Source organism: Neovison vison, chromosome 12, assembly GCF_020171115.1.
Source record: "Neovison vison isolate M4711 chromosome 12, ASM_NN_V1, whole genome shotgun sequence".
Taxonomy (NCBI): Eukaryota; Metazoa; Chordata; class Mammalia; order Carnivora; family Mustelidae; genus Neogale; species Neogale vison.
The window spans coordinates 54873001-54894496 of NC_058102.1; the positions used below are offsets into that span (position 1 = coordinate 54873001).

The 21496-nt window shown below is 41.6% G+C and overlaps 1 protein-coding gene across 1 annotated transcript in view; it reads right to left on the minus strand.

The window, feature by feature from the left end:
* The window catches only part of STYK1 (serine/threonine/tyrosine kinase 1), a 39955-nt gene extending 26875 nt beyond the window's left edge, over positions 1-13080 (minus strand). Inside the window, exons 1-2 of the mRNA XM_044227450.1 lie at positions 12983-13080; positions 9100-9157 (exon numbers count right to left, since the gene is read on the minus strand). The gene's annotated coding sequence lies outside the window, so the exon portion shown is untranslated. The remainder of the gene's footprint in view (positions 1-9099; positions 9158-12982) is intronic.
* Positions 13081-21496: the final 8416 nt, after the last annotated feature.

Below are 21496 nucleotides of genomic sequence, written 5' to 3' on the forward strand. Positions count from 1 at the left end.
CCAGGATCACGCCCTGAGCCGAAGGCAGTCGTCCAACCGACTGCGCCACCCAGGCATCCCTAGATTATTTATTAATAGAAAGTTCTGGGAGAAATGTAGAATGAAAAGAGAGTATCCTCAGGGCACCTGGGTGGCTCAGTTAAGCATCTGCCTTCAGCACAGGTAATGATCCTAGAGTCCTGGGATTGAGCCTCGCATAGGGCTTTCTGCTCAGCAGGGATTCTGCTTCTCCCTCTCCCTCTACCTCTGTGTATGAGTGCTCTCTTCCTCTCAAATAAATGGATAAAATATTTAAAAAAAAAAAAAAAAAAAGGATCCTCTGCTCATACAGGCAAAGGGGATATAAGATCTCAGTTACCGCCCTGGGTTAGCCCCATCTTGAGTGTGGCCTTACATAAGCCAATTAACATCTCTTTGTCAGAAGTTTGTATACAAAGCATCATGAAACATATAAAGTAAAAATATAAGGCATTAGAATTATTTATTTAGTATCCAAGAAATCAAAATTATGATCTGAAGCTCTGTAACATATATTCACATAGAAGAGAATTCAGAAGTGTAAAACCAAAGGAAAGATGGACAACTGAGTTTTTCTCTATCCTTTTAAGTAAGAAATCTAATACCTTATACCATCCCTTCAATATGGCTGCGTAATCTAGTCCTTCTTTGCTACATGTTGACAGAAAGAATCAGATCTACAGAAAACTTAGGAAGAGTAAATACACCGTACAAGGATGCAGAAAGCAGTTTAAAACAAAGGGACGTGAATATTGTTAGAAATACTTGACACGGCCCTGGCTTCTTGATTGTCTTGGGAATAAAAATGTGGGAGTGGCATGAACTTTAAAGATATGCTTGGGGGTGCCTGGGTGGCTCAGTCCGCTAAGCATCCAACTCATGATTTCGGCTCAGCTCATGATCTTAGGGTTATCAAATCGAGTCCCACAACAGGCTCTGCACTCAGCACAGAGTCTGCTTGAGATTCTCTCTCCTTGCCTCTCTCTCTGCCCCTCCCCTCCACATTCTAAATAAATAAATAAATAAAATCTTGAAACAGCTGTTTGATTTTATTTTGTAACAAAAGAGGTAACAACATCCCAGTAGAGACAGGAAGGGAAGAACAAAGATCCTGTTTATTATCTAAATCCAGAGGAAAACCCTCAAAATTTTTGCCTAATATTTATCTAAATTGAACAACAAAAATTTTTAAAGTACTTTTCACCATACCTTTCTCGGGTTCCCTCCTCTGAATGTCTCTCCTGACATAGTTTTAGATCTTTTTCAGGAGCCAGGAAAAGTTAAATATAGATACTGCATCCTGGACCCATACTCTCTCTCCCTCCTCTCCCACTAAACTCCATTTCTTTCCATGAGTCAACACAGAGCAGCGTTCAAACAATAAACCAAGTGAAGCCATCTGCTTTGGACTTTGCCCTGCTGTGCCCCTCCTTAATGGTCATTTATGGGTTAGCACAGCTTCCCGCTCCAGCCTAGTGCATTTGATGGCATGTAGATACAATGACAAACGTTCATACAGTGCTCCCCATGTATTAGGTGCCGTTCTAAGCACTTCACATACAGATGAAGAAACTGGGTCACAGAAAGATTAAGTAACTTGCTCCTGATCACACAGCTAGTAACAGGGATTTGGAATTTCCAGGTTGTGTGGCTTTGGAATTTGTTTTCTTACATTATGCCATCTTTCTAGCAGAGCCTTGAAAATCTTTGCTCTTTTCTTTTCTCTCTCGCTCTCTCTCCCTTTTTTTTTTTTTTTGCAAAATTAGAATTACCTTCAGTATTGCTTTCTTTTTGACCAAGATATAATTCATATAACCATAAAACTCATCTTTCTTAAAGTATACAATTCAGTGGTTTTTATGTTCACAAAGTTGTACAACCATCACTGCTTTATAATTTTAGAATATTTTCATCATCCCCCAAAAGAAATCTGTACCAATAGCAGTTAGACCCCAATGCCCACTCCCCTAGCCCCTGGCAATCACTCACCTACTTGCTGTCTCTGTGTATGTGCCTATTTTGAACATTTCATATGAACTGAATCATCCAATCTGTAGCTTTGTGTCTGGTTCCTTTCACTTACCATGTTTTTAAAGTCACCCATTGTATGGTTCTCTGGAGAATTGAACCAATAAGATATATAGATGTAGATAGATAAATATACACGGATATGCAGATATGTAAGAGGAGATTTATTATTGGAATTGGCTCATGTAGTTATGCAGGCCAAGTAGTCCCACAGTCTGCAAGCTGGAAAGTCAGGAAAGCTGGTGGTACAATTCATTATGAGGCTGAAGTTCTGAGAACTGGGGGCCACTGGTGTAAGTCCCAGAGCATAAAGGCCAGAGAACCAGGAGCTCCAATGTTGGAGGGCAGGACAAGACAGAAGTCCCATCTCAAGAGAGAGGAAGTCACCCTTCCTCCACCATATTTGCCCCAAATATGATAATGCCCACCCACACTGATGAGGGCAGGTCTTTACTCAGTCTGCTGATTCGAATGCTAATCCTTTCCAGAAACATCCTCACAGACACACCCAGAAATAACATTCCCCAGCTATCTGGACACTCAACAGCCCAGTCAAATAGACATATAAAATTAACCATGACACTCTGGGTCTGAGAAGTTTTCTTCTTGTGCACACCTGATGCCACACTCTCTCAACCTGTCTCTCCCTCTCTCCATTTTCTCTCCCTGCAGAAAGGGGTTCTTCACCTCCGCAGCATGGCAGCTTTTCTGTCTCCCAATTCAGTTCCACACACCTCACACCTGCCACGTCATTTCCCTCCAACTACGGAAATCCTTCTTCCAATCCTTAGATGGGTTTCCTGAGTGTTCCAAGTGACCAGACCTCAGTACTGCTATGTTGAGGGATGAGGAAAGCCCCAGGTCCCCCTGCTTCTCCACCATCTGAACTCCATTTCTTAACCATCACATCCATGCTGTAGCTATAAATCAGTACTTCATTCTTTCTTGTGGCTGAATAATGGTTTTAGTTCTCACATTTGGGTCTAAGACCTATTTGGAGTCAACTTCTACATATGTTGTGAAGTAAGCATTCCATTTCATTCCTTTGCATGTGGATATCCAGTTGTTTCAGCACAGTTTCAGTGTCTTAGTGTTGCATATGAATATCCAATGTGTCTGCACAATAAACTGTTTCAGCACTGTGTAGTAAATCAAATGGCCATAGGTCTGAGTTTATTTCAAGACTCTTAAATCTGTCTATATGTCTATCCTTATACCAATAGTATACAGTCTTAATTACTTAGCTTTCCAGTGAGTTTTAAAATCATTAAATATGTGTCATCCAAGTTTGTTCTTTTCGATGGTTGTTTTGGATATTGTAAGATCCTTACATTCCAACGTTACTTCTAGAATCCACTTGGCCATTTCTGTAAAAAAGGCCTTCTGGAATTTTGGTAGAGAATACATTGACTATATAAATCAACTTGGGGAGTACTGCCATCTTAATATTAAGTCTGCCTACTAAGAACACAAGATGTCTTTCCACTTATTTAGATCTTTAATTTCCCTCAATGATATTTTGTAGTTTTCAGTGGACAAGTCTCATTTGCTGTCAATGCTAACATTCACAGTTCTGTGGCCTCTAAAATTAAGCCAGAATTTGTGTCTGACGTGGTGCTATCACAGAATGTTCTGTCTCTGAGAAAATTCATTCTAGAACAGGTTGGACAATATCTACCTCATAGAGACTGGCCAGACATCCTATCTATATCTAATACCGTAGCATACTAAAAGGCCACTACTGTTCCTTCTCATGTTTGGATAAATGCACAGACCACAGAACATTGCATTCTGTAGCTCTTACTGTCAGAACTCAGTTTATTTTCTTGGATGAGCCTGAGTTCACCTAGCTTCTCAGATTTCCCTGTATTGGTGGGACTGGAGATGGTATTCAAAGAATGATATCTCTAAATTTCTATCCACCTAGATGCTTCTGCACATGTAATCTATGGAGTACACTTCTCCCTGGACACCCAAAATATGTTTTACTAAAGTTTAAACAAAAGCCACAAAGGAGCAACCCCGATATCACTGTTAAATCCTATAACTCAGAGTAAAAATAATAAGGATTTCCATCTAGCACAAAGAGTTCTATCCCAAGGTTCAGTGAATTTCTTTTTGTGAGGGACTTATCTCATATGCTATCTGAATATCTATAAACCCACAACCTGGGTCCATGCTGATACTATCAGATCTTTATGGGCCATCTGTTTGTAGTTAACATGAGCTCATGCTTCCATTTTTAAGTCGGCTTGACTCCATTCCCCAGCCAATGCTAACTCAGTGACTTAAAAATAGTCAATTTTAATATCAGCCAAAGAAAAGCAGACTTGGAAAGATAAAAGCAGTGTTGTTGAAGGGGTATTTCTTTATAGATCATTATAAGATCACATTTGGTTTACTTAGTATTTCTTTTTCCTCAGTCCTACAGAATTGGAATATTTCCATTCTTATTTATTTGTTTTTATTTAAGATTTTATTTATTTATTTATTTATTTGACACACAGAGAGAGAGAGAGGGAGAGAACATGAACTAGGGGAGTGGCAGACCGAGAGGGAGAGGCAGACTCCTGAATGAGCAGGGAGCCTGACACGGGACTTGATCCAGAAACCTCTGATCGTTACCTGAGCCAAAGACAGACACTTAACTGACTGAGCCACCCTGGTGTCCCTCTTCATTTTTATAATAGAAAGCCACTTCCGAATACCCTACAGCTCTCTTAACAACTTCATCCATGGAAACTAAGGTCTGAGTGCTAAGGTGACTGGCCCAAGGTCATAAGATAAATCAGAGATCTAATCAGATGTGAATGCTCCTGATCTAGAATTCTAGATTGGACCATCCTATGAATGGAATGTGGGTGAGGATGAGAAGCACAGCCAGTGAAACCCGAGTCACCTGGTGGTGATACATGAGATGCTTGGGCTTCAAGAACAGATGCAAATAAAACAGGTTCAACTTTCAGTATCAACAAGCCATTCTATTTCCATGCTGTAAAGGAAGTAACCACTGCTGGGCCTTCTGGGCTGCTATAGTCATACCTCCCCACTAAAGTAACAAAAGAGCAGCCCTGCCTTCCACTCTTATTCTGCCTGAGGAGCATGCTATGGAGGGCAACACACGCTCCAGAAATGCCACAGAATGCTGAACAAGCAGCAGAGCCCTCTAAAAGCAACAGGAAAAACTTGCCTCCTCAACTTACCAATGAGGAAACTCAGTCACACAAGAGAGATGTCTTTCAACAGTCAATGAGAACTTAAGCTAAGACTTCTATTGTGTGTCTTCAATCTCCCCCTGGTTCTCTTTTGCTACCATTTTCCACCCTTCATAAGGCTGGCTGGAAATTTGACCCCTTGTCATTCAGTTAAGTTTTGTAGGAGCAAGGATGAGGAAAAGGATACTAGTTTTTAGAATTCCTAATGCGCACATACTTTCATGGTTTCTTCTGCCTGCTGGATCTTGGGTTGTGTATATGTCTGGACCAGCCTGTGGAAATCTATGCCCTATATGTCCAAGGTTGAAGACTAGAGACTTCACATTCCAGCTGTGTTTTCATTGCAGGTACTACAGGGCTTTAAGAACACTCTAGTGGATGCTTTATTTCCTTCTTCTTCCTCTGCCAGAACTCATTTTGACTCATAATAAGACATCAGTCCCCTGGAACAACTAAAGGGACCAAGTATTGAAACCTGTAGGAAGAAACCACAGAGGTAGGAAGCAGGACAGCTACAGACAAGACTGGCTGGATTTGTGGAATCTGCTTACAAATCTGATGAAAAACAAGGCAATAAAGATAAATATTTAGCATTTTCTTAGACTTCCTCCTCCTTCCTTGAACTATAAGCAAGCCTGTCACCTCTACTACTCAGCTCAACAAGCCCTTTCCTGCTGCCTTAGCCTCCAACCAGCCAGAAGGAGCACTACACTGGGGCCCCAACTGAGCATGGTGGCAAGAGCCAACAGGAGCTTTTCTTGCCTGAGCCAAGCCAGACCCAACTGACTAAAGAGGGATTTGGAAAAGCTGACCCAAAGGATACAAACTGGGGTAGGGGTAGGGGAGGCTTTGACATACGACTGGCCCTAATAGCTGAGTACCATCAGAAAAATGTGCTTAGGGGGCATCTGGGTGGCTCAGTCAGTTAAGCATCTCCCTTGAGCTCAGGTCATGATCCCAGGGTCCTGGGATCGAGTCCTGCATTGGGCTCCCTGCTCGGTGGGGAGCTGGCTTCTCCCTTTCTCTCCTCTACTCCTGCCCTGCTCATGCTCTCTCTCTCTCTTTTAAATAAATACATTTTAAAATAAATTCAAATAAATTTTTAAAATATTTTCAAAAAAGAGCAAAGAAAAACATGCTTAGGATCAGTTTCTCCAAACTCCAATTATCACCTTTCACAAATGTTTTTCATCATTCAGTTAACAGCATAATATGAATATAAACATACATTTTGTCTCCTGGAGTTCTTCAACACAACACTCTGCATTTACCCAACACGATATGTTTGCTTAAATCATTCAAAACTGTTGAGACAAAAGTTAATAATTCTGAAGCTTTCTCCAAAAAGCAAACCGGCTTAAAATGAGTATTATATGTTCATTACTGAGATTTACCTATGGCCATAATGTATATTTTGATACAGTTTCTTCTTAACCTTTAGCTTCTGCTACAATGTGTTCTTAGTAGAATTCTAACATTGCCTAGAATTATGTGCATATAGTAAATTTAATTTAGGCCAGTGTTCTAGAAATAGCACCATATTTCTGACTTTTGTTACCTGACAATGTTAAAAACCATGCTAAATATATACAAATGGGACAGTTTACTATGTGGGGCTATAGGAGATTAACAGCTACAGCAGGAAAATTAAAACAGGCTTCCTTTTCATTTCTACTTCTTGACAATAAATGTTGTGAAAAATGTTATCACTACCTTCAAGTTGATTTGACCACGGGCATTATTAAAAATTAGCTATATGGTTAGATGGCTACTGCCAGAAAGATTGCAATTATAATGGAGAAAACAGATTGAGTTATGGGGTGGAGACAATTCTTAGAAGTTGGGACATGACAGAGACTGATGAGGGCTAACGAAGGCAGGAGCATCGGGAGATCCTTCTGTTCCTTGAAAACTCAACCTTCCAAAGTCACATTCACTGGGATCTACCCTGCCCAGCTCAGTGGGTGTTCTAGGCAGGAGCAAGTAGTGAAGGCCACCTGAGCTGAGGAGGTAAGAGTAGTCAGCTCAGGAAAAGAGGCTGAAATCAGGGGATGGGTGGGAACCCCTTCACCCCACCCCCACTTTCCTTTCTTGCCCAGAGTGACTGTCTCCCCAGCTAAATTCTAACCTATCCCCTCATTATTATCCTGGTGGAAACTGAAAGAAATGGTGAGAATTTCAAAAATAAGAGATTCATTTTTCCAACCCAGGAAGATTCCCCTGAGGTTTCCCAGTCTACATTAACCCTTCATTCGCTAAGGGGTAGGGGGGGAAATGGGAGATAATGAATGACACTGAGGTAAATCATAAAAAAGTGAGCACGAAAAGAGTGCCAGAGTTAAAACAGATTTCAGGTCCCTGCATTCCGGACCAGACTCTTTGCATCCTACACGGTTGTTGGTGAAAGTAACTGCTTCATGGGTGGGTGGGTGTGGGCTCATTCCCTTCTACTTTCATTTTCCCTGTTAGAAACTGTGTCCAAAAAAAAAAAAAAAGAAAGAAAGAAAGAAACTGTGTCCAATAGATGATATGCTAATATAGAGTACTGAGTACCCAAGCTGCTTACTCAGTGCTTAATCGGTTCGCCTGTTATCTGTTTCTTCCCAACCAGCTGGTAATTTCCTGGAGGGCATGGTCAGCTTCTTTAGGCCGTTCATTAGCACAGCCAAGAATCAGGCAGAGGGCATCTGAAGTCAGAAGTATGGTGGGCATTGAGACTGGCTAAACCTAGGCTGGCAGGAAGGCCAAGAATGAAGCGAGAGAGAGAGACACCTTTATGGAACAAGAATTTCAGGCCTCCGTCTACTTTCTTTTTTCATTACTGTGTCCTTTCCATCTAGACCAGTGTATAACACATACCAAAATTCATATGTTTGTTTAATGAAAAAAAATTGCTAACTTCACCAATAATACTTGGGGGGGGGGCGCCGGGGTAGATCAGCCAGTTAAGAGTCCAACTCTTGGGGCGCCTGGGTGGCTCAGTGGGTTGAGCCTCTGCCTTCGGCTCGGGTCATGATCCCAGAGTCCTGGGATCGAGCCCCGCATCAGGCTGTCTGCTAGACAGGGAGCCTGCTTCCCCTGGCCCCTCTCTCTGCCTGCCTCTCTGCCTACTTGTGATCTCTGTCTATCAAATAAATAAATAAATTCTTAAAAAAAAAAAAAAAAGAGTCCGACTCTTGATTTCAGCTCAGGTCATGATCTCAGGGTTGTGGGATCAAGCCCCTCATCAGGCAGCCCACCTGGGAGAAGTGCACCTGGATTCTCTCTCTCCCTCAGCACTCCCCTCTTACTCTGTCCCTCTAAAATAAATAAATAAATCTTTATCTTTAATCTTTAACAAATTTTAAATCTTTAAAATATTTAAATCTTTAACAAATTAAAAAATTAAAATAGCATTAGATCCAAAAGAAAAATATTTAGAGAAAAATAACCTACACAAATAAATTGGGTATAAAGAATTTAATTGTAATGCTAAAATTACAGTAGGGCTGGGAAGTGGTTTCTGACAGTGTTAGATAGGAAGTAACAGGGTGCCCAGCTCTCTGCTCAATGGGAACACATCTTTAGTTCTATCATTAGGCAGGATGCTGGTTGTCTCTATAACAGGGATATGTAGTTCTCTGCTACACATAGCAAGCAAAACATTGATTCCCCCAGAGTGAAAATAGGACAATAAACCGAATAAATGGAACCCAGTCATTGAAAGCTCAGTGTGGCTGGCAGGTAACCATCAAAGACATCTATGTCCAATTCTCCAGAACTATGAATATATTAGTTTTTTAAGAGTGTCAAAATAGCAAAAGGGAATAGAGATTGCAGACAGAATTAGGCAACTGACCTTGAAACACGGCGATTATTCTGGGTTATCCAGTGAGATTGATGTCACCACAAAGACCCTGAATGTGGAAGAAAAAGGCACAGGTGTCACTGCCGGCATAGGGAATGTGAGAATGACTTGAAATGGCTTTGCAGGTGGAAGCATCACAAGCCAAGCAATGTAAGCAGTCTTTAGAAGCTGAAGAAAGGCAAGGAAAAGGCCTCTGCCCTGAGCCTCCAGAAGGAATGCAAGCCTGTCTACCCACTTGAGACTTCTGACTTCCAGAACTGTAAGATAAAAATCTGGGTTGGTTGAAACCAACAAATGTGTGCTGATTCATTACAGCAACAATAGGAAACTAACCTGCTTGGGGCGCCTGGGTGGCTCCATCGGTTAAGCGTCTGACTCTTGATTTGGGGCTCAAGTCTCGATGTCAGGGTCGCAGGATCGAGCCTGGTGTCAGGCTTCCTGCTTAAAATTCTCTCTCTCCTTCTCCCTCTCCCTCTGTCCTGCCCTTCCCCTCACCCCACCCTCTGCTCAGCACACATTCTCTCTCTCTCTCTTCTTTAAAAAATAAAATTTAAAAAGGAAACTAACATGCTCAGTTTAAAACAGAGCTGCAGAATCACAAAACTCCCCAGAGGAGTTTGAAGCACATGCCTGCAGGAGCTGGTTGGGAAAGGTGGAAAAACAAAGTTTCTGCAGAAGACACCTGAAATAGATGCACTCGACTAACTTTGAATGTATACATAATTCAAGAACGAGGTACTATTATGAGTTGAAATGTGCCACCCCAAAATTCAGATGTTGAAGTCCTAGCTTCCAGTACCACAGAATGTGAAGTTATTTGAAAATAGTCTTGGCAGAGGTAATTGAGATAAAAGGAGGTCATTCAAGGGGGCCCTAATCCAGGATAACTAGTATCCTGTTAAAAGGAGGAAATTTGGGGCACCTGGGTGGCTCAGTGGGTTAAAGCCTCTGCCTTCCGCTCAGGTCATGATCCCAGCATCCTGGAATTGAGCCCCGCATCGGGCTTTCTGCTCAGCAGGGAGCCTGATTCCTCCTCTCTCTCTTTCTCTCCACCTGCCTCTTTGCCTACTTGTGATCTCTATCTGTCAAATAAATAAATAAAATCTTTTTTAAAAAAAAAAAAAGGAGGAAATTTGAAAACATATATGCAGGAGGGAAGCCATACGAACAAAAAAACAGCCATCTACAAGCCAAAGAAAAAGGCCTGGGACAGCTTTTTCCCTCCTGGTGCTCAGAAAGAACCAACCCCTCCAACAGCTTGATTTCAGACTTCTAGCCTCCAGAACTATAAGACTCTGAATTTCTGTTGCTCAAGCCACTCAGCTTGTGTACCTCATTAGAGCTGCCCCAGCAAACTAATACAGTGATAAAAAAGTGCATAATTAAAAAAAAAAAGTGCATAATTCTCTCTAAAGCAAAACGGTTGTGTGCAGTCCTACTGAATTTCGCTTCCTCATGCTTCACAGGTACTGTGTTTTCTATAAATTGCAGGTTTGTGGCAACCTTGCATTTTTTTTTCAACATTTGCTCACCTTGTGTTTCTGTGTCACATTTTGGTTATTCTCATAACATTTTAAACTTTTTGAATTATTACTTTATTTGTTACCGTGGTCTGCAATCAGTGATTAGGACTTGATGAAAGCTCAGATAACAGTTAAACATGTTTTTAGCAGTAAAGTATTTTTAAAAAGACTTATTTCTTTGTATTACAAGGGGGAGGGAAAGAGTTTTTTTTAAGATTTCATTTTTTTTATTGTTTTAAGATTTTATTTATTTGTTTGTCAGAGAGAGAAAGAGAGAGAATGCTCACAAGCAGGGGGAGCAGCAGGCAGAGGCAGAAGCAGGCTCCCTGATGAGCAAGGTCCCTGATGTGGGACTCTATCCCAGGACCCTGGGATCATGACCTCAGCCAAAGGCAGATGCTTAATCGACTGAGCCACCCAGGTGTCCCAAGATTTTATTTATTTCTTTGAGAGAGAGAGAGAGCATACACATGAGAGAGAGAGCACGAGCAGTGGGAAGGGGTAGAGAGAGAGGGATAAACAGATTCCCTGCTTGGCAGGGAGCATGAGGCAGGGCTGGATCCCCATCCAAGGACCCCAGGATCACAACCTGAGCCCAAGGCAGATGCTTGACCCACTGAGCCACCCAGGCACCCCTAGAGAAAGAAAGTCTTTTTTTTTTAATAATGATAATTTTTTTTAGATTTTATTTATTTATATGAGAGAGAGAGACAGAGATTGTGACAGAGATAGTGAGAGAGAGCACAGGTGGGGAGGAGAGGGAGAAAGCAGGCTCCCGGCTGAACAGGGAGCCTGATGTGGGACTGGATCCTAGGACCTGGGAATCATGACCAAACCAAAGGCAGGTACCCAAGTGATTGAGCCACCCAGATGCCCCTGATAATTTTTTTTTAAATTTTGTTTATTGTCAAAGAGAGAGAAAGATCACAAGCAGGGGGAGGAGTGGGCAGAGGGAGAAGCAGGCTCCCACCTGAGGGACCTACAACTCTGAGATCATGACCTGAGCTGAAGGCAGACACTTAACCAACTGAGCCACCCAGGGGTCCAGGAAAGAGAGCCTTAAGCAGACTCCACACTTGAGTATGGAGCATGGTACCGGGCTCTATCTCAAGACTCTGAGATCATGATCTGAGAGGAAAACAAGAGCCTGGCACTTTAAATGACCATAAAAAACACAGTATCTTTGCAGCACAAGAAAGCAAAATTCAACCAACTGATGCCTGAGCAATAAAGTATTCTAATTAAGGGATGCACTTTTTTTTAATTTTACACATAATTCTATTGCACACTTAATGGACTACAGTACAGTATAAACATAACTTTTGTTTGCACTGAAATCAAACATTTCATTTGACTCCCTCTATTACAATACTCACTTTATATCAGTGGTCTGAGACCAAACCCGCAATATCTCTGAAGTCTGCCTGTACAGTTGACCCTTCAACAATGCAGGGTTTAGGGACACCGATCCTCCGAGCAGCAGCTAATAAGCATATAGCTTTTGACTCCCCCAAAACTTAACTACTAATAGCCTGTTGACTGGAAGCCTTACCAATAACATAAACAGTCGAGCAACACTAACTTTGTAGATTATATGTATTACATACTGTATTCTGATAATAAAGTAAGCTAGAGAAAACACTTAAAAATCCTAAGGAAGAGAAAATGCATTTACAGTGCTGTTCTGAATTTATTTTTAAAAATCCATATATAACTGGACGCACAGAACTCAAACCCAGGTTGTTCATGGGGCACCTGTTCCTCTCACTAGAGACCAGGTTGGCCCCTTGCAGGGGTGAGGAGTGCTGAGGAGGTTCATTCAGGTGAAGGACACCTCCAGGTGCATTTCAGTATGTGTGTGCTGCACCCTACAAGAGCTCTAGTGTTTGATTTCCACAACTGCTGATGGCTCTCACTAACTATCAGGAAGAAAGCTTGGTCTGAAATGTATGAGAAACTCACATGGCAAGTGGATTCCTAACTAAATGAGTCCACGGTCCCGAAATGAAAGGGGAGGAAAGGAGACAAAATGGGGACCGGGTTGAGGGATAGGGAGAAGGAAAAGAGGCACAGAAAAAGAGAAGACAAATTAGAGAAATTCGGTCACCAACAGCATATCATACTGTGTAGTCATAAATACATAAAAGTCAAAACCCACAAGATGTTCCTTCCAAAGAAATACATGTTCACTCACGTAATGACTATTGTTCGTTCACATAAAATTGGAACTTCCCTTCACAACCGTCCCACTCTGGGCCTCCCTCTTTTCTTTCCAAGTGTCCAGGTCCACCCCTGCTGCATCACTGGCATCCAGCTCCCACCCTTCCTGCCCCCCAATCCCCGTCCACTACCGTGTCCCTTCTCCGGCCGCTCTGCTCTCAGATGCAACTGGCCCAGCCAGAGGGGAGAAAAAATGATCAGTTTGGGTACGACAAGGTGTGCCAGCCTCAAGGAAATGATTTTCAGTCCCTCCTTCCCACTGGTGGGGCGTGGCTGCCAGCAAAGGATGGAGTCTGGGCGGGCTCCCCACAAAGGGAAGTCTGTGGGCACTGAGGTTTCCGGGACTCACCACACACTAGCCAGCAGGAAACCTCTGCTGAAACTGTAAAAGCTGCACTTGTTACTGATCTACTTACTGAGTTCCTCCTTTAGTGATTGCCGCATGGTCAGATATAAAGGAGACGTCAGTCCTGGTGAAAAAGAGGAAGTCATTATAAAGCGCAACAGCGCCACCTCATGTCCGACTTTTTAGCAGCAACCTTCATGAATGCTCTGAAAGGTCCCTAGTTGATCAGGATTTAGCTCGGTGAGTCCTCTCCTGAAATACTGGCAACTTCAAGCCTTTGCTGGGGAATCGCTAAGGAATATTGGAAATAAAAGTATCAGTAGTAGGTAACCATTCATTAGCATATACTTTCTAAATACATCCTGGGTTCTCCTCTAAGGATATAGCATAAACGAAAGCAGCCATATTACCTGCCCACATGGAATTTACAATCAGAGGAAACACCACAGAAAATACATGGCTGAAAGAATTCCAAAGCAGATACCCAACACTTAACACAAGTTCTCTCAAAGAAATGCGGGTCACAGATACCTTAAATAGGTGACCAGTTTGCTCAGCACTGATAGCATACCAAACAGAAAGAAACACCTATTTAAAACAGAAAGACTTCAGGTGCAATGTAATGTGGAGCTAGAAGCTTCTCTATGGAAATTTTTCTTCCTTCAGAGCTCTTTTAAAATCGGATGAACTGTACTCAAGGTCACTGAACTGTACATTTAAAATGGGTAATGCATAACTTTATGGTATATGAATATTACATTAATTTTCTTTAGATAAAAAGGATGGAATCTCATCAGCCAACTTTTCTTCCCATCCTTTAGGTCATGATTGATTTTAAAAAGCCAATTGAACTGATCTGAGCAATATTATTATTGCCATTATTATTACTATTAGTTATTATGCAGTCTCCGATCTGCTTTCCCAAGCATAAGAATCTCCTGAGGCAGAGGCTGCAGATGGCTTATATTTTTAATTTATGCAGCACCCTACTAGACTGCTACATCCCCATTCTAATTTATAAAATTTTATTTAAAAATCCCATTACTGTGAAGGAACCATTACAGTGATAGAAGTTATCACTTCTAGGACATAGGGATTTTTTTTTAAAGATTTTATTTATTTATTTGACAGACAGAGATCACAAGTAGGCTGAGAGGCAGGAAGAGAAAGAGAGAGGAGGAAGCAGGCTCCCTGCTGAGCAGAGAGCCCGATGTGGGGCTCAGTCCCAGGACCCTGGGATCATGACCTGAGCCCAAGGCAGAGGCTTTAACCCACTGAGCCACCCAGGTGCCCCATATATAGGGATTTTTTTTTAAGCAAAATACAACCAAGTGAAAGAGGTCAGAATTCACTCTCCAATTTTATTGAGCAGTTCAAACAAAAGATGGACATTTTTTAACTTTCTGAAATAGAGAAAATTCTGGAAATAGTGACGCTGAGACACAGAAACACCTAAGTACATTCTAGATACAGTGCTAGTTAAGGTATAAACAGGAGGTCCCATGCTTATACTCATAAATAAATAAAGTAACTAGATATCTGTGTGGTTTTTTTTTGTACTCTCCAAGTGTTCATTCCCTTATAATTTCAATTATTGCCTCTTTCTCAAATGTCTGGCCCTCTGACTCATTTTCAGCAATGTTCCCCTCCAGCCATTCCTGCCAGCTGGTTATTTCTGCATCACAATTACTTCATAATTGTTGGTTTCAGTGCTCATTATCTGCGCTGCTCAAGTGAAGTGTTGAACGGTAGGAATTCACCCTGAATACCCACGGGGACCTCTCCATCCTGCAGTTTACTCCAGACCAGACTTTGCTAGATTCTGCTCTCCTTGGAACTCCTGCAACAGCCATCCATTTCCGTATTACTTAGCACATTCTCTCTTGTACGATTCCTGCAATTGTGAGGGATCCCCACTTGCAATCTGGTGCAGTGGATACTCCTGAAATCTATTTATAGGAGGCATGGAGAAACCCCCGGGAAATCATTAATTACAAGGAGAAAAGAGACCCGGGGCGGGACTTACAACTGAAGGAGACTGGAACAGTAAGTGGTAGAGTTACTGCACAAAGCAACAACAGACGGCATTAGACCTTGGGTAGCGTTGCTTTGGAACTGTCTCAAAGGCACAGACAAGAGGCAGACAGTTTTCAGACTTGGTCTGAAAAGGCAGCCCAGCTTCACCACAGGAGGGCGGCAGGAAGCTGAAGGAGACCTGGAAGGCTAACACAGGGAAACAGGCAATCCTGGTGGGAGGTTGTAAATGGAGTCAGCGATAGAACCCCAGTCCCATGCCTGGCACCTAACTGGGGCTCCTCAGGCTCCTCAGGCCTCAAGAGAACAGTAGACATCAGCAGGGTGAATCAAAGGCAGAGAAGGAAACTGGGAGACTCCACGCAAAAAATTTATGAGGTATTCCGCTGCCCTGAGGGCTCCCAGGGCCAGCCGAGGAACTGCTTTTTTGAAATAATACTGAGGTCTTGCAACTAACTAAAGACAAAGACAAAAGAACATGGGCTAGCCCTATCAGTCTGGCCTCACATTTAACCTAGGTTGCTATGTCCCAGGGAATGTGGATGATGTGTATTTAACTTTGCATGCATACATTGTTTCTTCTCCTGTTGCTGAGGTAACAAATTACCACAAATCCAGTGGCTAAAACAATACGAAATTATTATTTTACAGTTCTAGGTCAGAAGTCCAGCGCTTATCCCTCTAGGCTAAAACCAAGGTATTGGCAGGGCTGTGTTCCTTTCTGGAGACTTAGAGAAAATCTTGTTTCCTTGGCTTTCCCAGCTTCTAGACCTCCCACATTTCTCAGCGGAGCCAGCAGTGACCAGTCTAGTCCGTCCCACATCACCTGTGTGTTTCTCTGACCCCTATTCTGTCATTATCTCTCGGTCTCTGACCACAGCTTGGAAAGTTCTGTAGTTGTAGGGACTCCTGTGATGTTTAGATTGGGCCCACAGGATAATTTCCCATCTAAAAAGTCTATAATCTTAGTCACAGCTGTAGAGTCCCTTCTGTTGTGTAAGATAACATAATCACAACTCTCGAGGATTAGATTATGAACTGTCTGGGGTAGGGGGTATTACTCTGCCTACCACAACTTGCTTGGACAAGATTTTAGCATAAGGCCCATATCTCATACCTCTTTATAGTCCTGCAAATAGTGAGAGATCAGTGAAGGGTTGCTGACCACAAAAGAACTCTCTCACTTGCCAACTACTTTTATTCTGGGAAAGAATATTCATATTCCCCATGGGAGAAAATGTGATGGTTTGAGGCTTTATGCCAACCATATGCTCCACTCATTTCTTTCTTCCCTTCCTTCCCTTGTGAGATTCCCAAGATTCTCATAGAATCATTGAGTGTAGCTTAGAGATCAGTGACCTACAGCGAGTTTCCACGGCTTGCGCCAACTTGGACAGGTTGACTTTTCTGGGTGTCAGTCCTCTCACTCAGGAAATGAAGAGGATGGAGTAAAGTTAGCTCCAAGCTTTTGTCAAGTTTTGCATCCCATGATTCCCTAACTCTTAAACACAAAAAACTCCTCTGCCCCAAATTCTTGCCCACTGATGCCTTTCTCACAGGACGCCATGTCTGGCAGGAACTGACTAGTTCTGTCTAAACTTCCTCAGTATGAGGAGTATGAGGGCCCCTCATTCCATCCATGGAAGCTCTGACTACCAGAACATTATTCCTCATACTAAATAAAAAATGTGACTTAGCTTCACCAAACCCCCAATTTATTTATTTGTAAAATGGAGGTGAAAAATGTTGATCTCATCAAGTTGTTGAGTAGTTCATGTAAGAAAATACACTTGAAAATATTCAAAAATCAAAAGCACTATATAAATATTAATGGCCATATTATTATCTGATACTATGATAGTAACAGTCTAGATTATTATTAACCTCTGTGCAATCTATGATGGGTTACATTTATATCTTTTTAATTTCATCTTGTTTATTTCAGTCCCCTTCAGGCAAAACATTAAAGATAATCCTGAATCAACCTCTGACTTACAGTTTTCTGACTATATTATTGAGACACGGTCAACTACAAGTTGATAAAAAAAAAAAAAAAAACTATTAAAAAATTTCTACATCTCTCCTGAGGGACCAGGCTGGCTCAGTTGGTAGAATGTGCAACTGTTGATCTTTGGGTTGTGAGTTCATAATGGGTGTATAACCTACTTAATTTTCTTTTCTATGTCCCTCATTGATAACAGTAAAAAGAACAGGATTTTATCTCTGATTTTTTGTGGGTTTTTTTGTTTTTTGGTTTTTTTTAGATTTTATTTATTTGAGACATAGAAAGGGAGAGAGAGAGTGTGTACAAGCAGGGAGGAGGGGCAGAGGAAGAGGGAGAAGCAGGCTCCCCACAGAGCAGGGAGCCTGACAGGAGTGAGACTTGATCCCAAGACCCTGGGATCATGACCTGAGCCTAAGGCAGAGCCACCCAGGCGCCCCAAAAGAACAGGATTTTAGTACATACCATTAAATAATTCTTAAAGATTGATACTAATTAGTTGCAAACACTATCTGGATATGATTTTCCAAGAAGTTACCTGTCTCCCTAAGGGGGAGATATGCTTCAAATCTTTTTTTTTTTTTTTCTTTTTGCAGCTTTTGAGGCTTATCAGTACATTGAAGAAATGCTGCATGGCTTATCACTCTTTTCACTCCATTCCACCCCATCAAACGGCATCAAAGAAAGTTCTTCTACCTTATACAATTCTAGCATCCCTCCTTCCCCTTTTCTGTTGTCTGGTTTATCCCCTCTTCTTTTGCCTGAATCTCTGTAAGTCTTCTAACTGGTCCCCATCTCTCAGTCTCACGATCCTCTCATCTTTTATATTGCCACCAGAATAATATCTCCAAGAAGCAAGTCTTGCCGCAGAACACCTCCTCCCCTCTGGAATCTTTAAACTATTACAGAATTAAATCTTTTAATGATTTAATTAATTAAATCTTTTAATGATGTCCATAAATGCCTTTCTCTTTCCATGTTTCAATATCTTCCAGTCATACATCCATATTCCCTACAATAAGAAAAGGTAAATGAGAAGTACTAAGTCCTCTGACTCTACAAGCATTTGCATGTTCAGTTCCACATACCTGCAATGCCCTTCCTCTCCTAATGTTCCTAACAATTCCTCCCCGTTCTTTAGGGTTCCGCTCACCTCTAAGAAGTGTCTCTGACCTTCACTTTGAATTCTCTCTCACATAGACTGTCTGCCCTTCTCCAACTTCTCAGCACCCAGAGTGGTTCTCCCTGGTAGAAGTTTGTCTGTTTCTTCTATTAGGCTATATTCTCCCCTAGAGCACAGACCACAATTTATCACTGTAGCTAGACCCTAGTGAAATACCTGGCACAAGGTTATCAAATATGGGAAATGGATCAGAGAAAGCAATGGTCTTAAACTGAAGTCTCAACATACTTCCAGACTGATCATTTTTTTGATCCCTACCTAGAACAGCTTTATGAGGCACAGAGGAGAGATATTGTGAAGAACATGTGTTTCTTTATTGTACTGCAGGGTAATTGAGACTCAGTGATTGTGGCTTATCTGTGGTTACAGAAAGTATGCTTCAGGGTCAGGAATTGAACCAAGATCTTCTCTTTCCAAGTTAAATGCTTTATTAAATACATGTTTGTACTCAAACATCTGAACACTATTAGTAAAAATCAACCCTAAAATATTTATAAATAAGGGGCACCTGGGTGGCTCAGGGGGTTAAGCCGCTGCCTTCGGCTCAGGTCATGATCTCAGGGTCCTGGGATCGAGCCCCGCATCGGGCTCTCTGCTCAGCAGGGAGCCTGCTTCCTCCTCTCTCTCTCTCTCTCTGCCTGCCTCTCTGCCTACTTGTGATCTCTCTCTATCAAATAAATAAATAAAATCTTTAAAAATATATTTATAAATAACTACAGTCTCTAAGACATGATTAAGAAATGCACTGCAGGGGCACATGGGCGGCTCAGTGGGTTAAAACCTCTGTCTTCGGCTCAGGTCGTGATCTCAGGGTCCTAGGATCTGTTTCTTCTATTAGGCTATATTCTTCCCGAGAGCACAAACCACAATTTATATAGAAGAAAGAGATCCATCAGGCTCTCTGCTCAGCGGGGAGCCTGCTTCCCTCTCTCTCTCTTTGCCTGCTTCTCTGCCTACTTGTGATCTCTCTCTCTGTGTCAAATAAATAAAATAAAATAAGAAATGCACTGCAGATAGGAATAGGAATAGGAAATCCAAATCTTATTAAGAACTCATTTTTGTTATAATAATAATGCAGTGGTCTGAATAGAGCATAGAAAAAGAAAACCAAAGAGCAAAATCTGTCAAGTGCGTTCAACATAGCCTAGGGGAAAATATGCCTTGATCAGATGATGTGAACATGTTGTACTGTCATTGTTACTGCACGGAAATATCACAGTACTACAGTATCTCTCTGACTGCACCTCCCTGGCTTCCTAATGTCTTTCAAAAGCTCTAAAGATGTTTCCAGACCAGTGCCCTTGCCACTTAGTGCTTCTGGAACATTCCAGATTTTAGCACAGTTAAGCACCAACCCCACCCCTTTGGTTCTTTGTTCCCATGTCATCTGGTCAGTGAAGCTTGGTTCTCCTCCACGTTCTCCTCCACTCCTGCTTGGTTCATCTATCACCCTTACTGAATTTCCTCTTAGGACTTGTCAGCCCCCAACACACTAAAAAGTTATTTATTTATCATCTTTCTTCCCTAACTATAGGCACAGAATTTTGATTTATTCACAGATGTATCACCAGAGCTGAAACAGCATCTGACACATAACAGTCACTCAGTAGGTATTCATGAAATGATAAATGGATGAATCAATGGTCCATGAGTTGGGTTATATTTTCTTCTGGTTTACATATGTATTGTGGTTGTACATGTTTTTGAAGCAAATGATTTAATTCTTCTCACAGATGTAGTGCACCTCATAGCTATTTATGTTTCCATCCTAGAACCATATTTGCTACCTATCTTGAGCCAGATTCATTGCCCACTCTGCTCTGAATAAGTTTTCCTGGCTAACAGACTGAACTCTGCCTCTGTTTTGACTCCAGCTTTATTTGCCCTTTCCCCCATTCTCTTGTCAATTTATCCCTCGTTTGATCTTTTTGTGTCCTATACCACTGTAATTCACCCTAGAATAGGGAGGAGAAAAATTATCAATAAACCCAGGAAAAGTTTAGGTTATTAAGATGTCATTTCTAACAAATCCTGTTTGGTAAACCTAGCACTAAACAATCCTCGGTGAGCTAAAAATAGAAAGTTTATGAGTGAGCAAAGCTGAGGACCTGGTTTCATCATGACTATGCACCCACCATGTGCAGCATAAAGAACCAATTAGTCTTTTTGTAGGTCTTTCCTTTGCCTTGCACTGTTATGGGGCAAAAGAGAAAAACACAGATCCTATAGCCAATCAGACCATGATTGAAGACCAGATTTGCCTCTTAACACTTCATACTTTGGAATCGTGGCAGACTGTGGTGGGTTCTGTTCACTTAACCTATGTCTTCTCTCCAGGTGCTATTAAGGGCTTGCTCAGCCCCCTTACACCTAGGTACAGTCATGTAACTAGCTCTTGCCCATGGACAAGAGCAGTAGTGATATGTCCCACATGGTCTGAAGCAGACTCTGTCTCATTGCCCCATCTTCTGGCTGGATGACAGCAAGAAATGCTGGAACCACATATTAAAGAGGACAGAGCCACAGCCTGGAATGAGACTATTCTTAAGTAGCTCCTGGGAGGAAACCTGCCCAGGAGAGCCACCTAACCAAATATGCCTGCAAGAAAAAAAAAATTATATTAAGTGACTGAAATTTAAGATTGGTTGTTACAGCAGCTCATATTAATTACTCTTGACAAATGCAGGTATCCTAATTTTTCAGAGCCACTGGTTTTTGGCCAGTAAAAGCAAAGTAGTATGTCTTACAGTAAAGGTAGAAGATAATATATGTACAATGCTTGGTACTGAGGTTACTTGAGTGAGAGTTATATAAATAAGAGAAAAGTACAAAGATATGTTTGTACTTTTCCCTTGAAATGTGTAAAAATGAACTTTCATTAAAATTCACTGTTTTCATATAAAAGTGACAATGGTACACTCTGTCAGGGGGTCCACATATCACAAATGGAAGATGGGGGTTCCTGGGGAAAAGAATGGCAATCACATGCAACAAAGGAGTTGGTCATTTGCAAGATGTATTTGTTCAGGTAGATTAAACATAATACAAACTATGATATCCTGTAGCACCAAAACCATTAA